At 33.9% G+C, this 2,456-nt stretch overlaps 1 pseudogene; it reads right to left on the bottom strand.

The window, feature by feature from the left end:
* Positions 1 to 279: 279 nt before the first annotated feature.
* LOC114276819 (ubiquitin fusion degradation protein 1 B-like) lies at positions 280 to 2,241 on the bottom strand (annotated as a pseudogene).
* Between the last annotated feature and the right edge of the window lie 215 nt (positions 2,242 to 2,456).

The following is a 2,456-nucleotide window of genomic DNA, read 5'->3' as shown; positions in this document are numbered from 1 at the left end:
AGTATCGACATGTAACATTTACATAAAAAACCAAAATTCCGTCTATCTAATCCGTCTATCTAAATACACAATTGAATCATGACTGTTAAAATGTCCTAGTAGGACAATTGTCTCTAGGATAAATTCAAAAACCTTTCTTCCTTATTATATAGATTTACAGAGTTATATATGTTCTTTTACTGGTCATGATGACAATCAAATTGCATGAAGGCCAAATGATGCTAGGGCCAGGAAATATCATTCTACTAACAACAACATCAAAGCAAAAAGATCATAAACTCACATGGCCTTTGGATTGGATACATCTAAGAAGTCTTTTGTATGGGGTTGCAGTTTAACAAATGTCCCTTTTGGGAGAGTCATATTTTTCACTCACACAATGTCTCCTTCTTGTAAGAGCAGATTCTCCATCATCTACAATGAAGCAATACGTAGGGTGCATCAATGGAGAATAAATGCAAACAAAGACTCCTCAATGACACTGGTACACAGCAAAATACACCAAAACCACAAAACTTGTATACAAAAACACTACTGGTTGCCTACCCAGTAAGGCATATATATCATGCCTTCTTCTGCAATGAACTCAAGAACGCCACAATGAGAAATGCGCTCAGTAGCAGCATTGCGAAGTTCAAACAACATAGGATAATCAATATGAAGAGATGCTGCAGAATAGTCTTATATTAGCATTTTAGATGATAATAGGAAAAAAATTTGAATTAACCACAAAAGATAATAAGCCACCATAAAAAATTTCAAATAAATCAACTAATCAAGACGGTCAAGGGCTGATGGAGGCATTATAATTGCAACAACATAGTGAAAAGATAAATAAATAAATAAATAAAAAAAAAATTAAGACATTTAGAAGGCTAATACATGCACACACAAGTGTTTAGAGTTTGATAACTTACTTTTATCACCATTTTCAATCTGTGGCTGCAGGATTGAAAAGAAACAAATAAATTAGAAATTCGAATATGAATATGTAAAAGACAACATACAATTACAGTCTTTTTCCCCCTTTCCACTGTTTTCCTTTTATATTTTTTATTTTCCATCTCCTTTTCTTTTTTCTTTTTTTTTGGGATGTGGGTGGACACAAAAATGAGTAAAGAAAGACATGAAGGCCTTCAAGGGAAATGAAAGAGCGCATATGGTATCATCTTAATTGTTAATTTTCCAGAATTCATTAACATTTACAATTGATTAAAGAGTGCCATGAATTTGGTTGAGGTCATAGAACTGCAACAGTATAATGAATAAAATCAAAACAAAACAAAACAAAACAATTATCATGTTGAGGAAAGCTTTCCAACCTTATCAATAAAAAATGCAGGGTAACATCGATATGTTTGCTCAAATGATGTTCCATGATATCCATATCCATCAAAATACTGCAATGTGTCCCCACCAATGAAATGAAATGACAGTGATAATGATATAAACAACAACTACAATAATATAGTAATTGTAATAGTTATTAAGTCAGTGTTATTTTTATTTTTATTACAACATCTAATGAAATGAATTTAGACGGTGAACATAATTAAACAATATCTATATATATTGAAATAACTAAATAAGCACTGATTTGGGCTGCAAAATATAGTAATTAAAAGTGAAGCAATGAATATAATTCAAACATGTCCATAAACAAATAGTTATCAAATGGAAATTTACAGTAAGGGAAATGTAATACATATAAAAGTTGTATACAGATTGTGCAAAAATCATAAAAGCATTAAACACAAAAGGACAGTTCTCTTTTTCGTGCCAATCACAGTGGTTCCCCTCAGAGACCTGATAGACCTATTTTTACCCGTGGCCTTCCAGTACCCAGCCAGAGTCGCTCTGTTCAGTCGCTGCCCATTCTGATACTTGCGATCTTTAGGACAGAAAAAGAACCACTCTTCATCGGTCGTCTTTATTGCCGATTTATCTGCATATAAATAGATCAAAGCAAACCCAAAATTAGGGCTTTTTAATCAAGTATATATCAATAGTCAAAGCAAAAAATCCAAAATTTTAATTTTTTTAATTTCTTATGTGGGTAGTTTTACCAGGTAAATCCCAGGGTTCACATTTGCAGACATCGATCTCTCAAATAACACTGACTTGCTTCTCATCGCCGTTGATCTTCAACTTCAGATAGTGATTGATGAGTTCTTCGTCAGTAGGGCGAAATCGGTACCCACCCGGAAGAGACTCCTCCGCCAAAATTTTAGAGAGAGACATCGCTAGAGAGAGAAGATCAAAAAGAAAGGAAAAGTGGGTATGGATCGAAATGAGGAATTAAAAACCTAGAGAGGAATAGATAAACAAATCGAAAGAGAAGATGTATGAGATTCAAAGAAAATTCAGTGGGGTTTCAAAGACATGGGGTTCGATCTAGGAGGGAGAAAAGATGAAGAGTTGCTGTCGGTGGAGTTCGGAGGCGGCGCAATGATGGA

This window comes from Camellia sinensis, chromosome 4 (genome assembly GCF_055761805.1).
Source record: "Camellia sinensis isolate YWXY chromosome 4, ASM5576180v1, whole genome shotgun sequence".
NCBI lineage: Eukaryota > Viridiplantae > Streptophyta > Magnoliopsida > Ericales > Theaceae > Camellia > Camellia sinensis.
The sequence above is the reverse complement of the archived record's forward strand: the minus strand, read 5'-3'. Positions and strand labels throughout refer to the sequence as shown.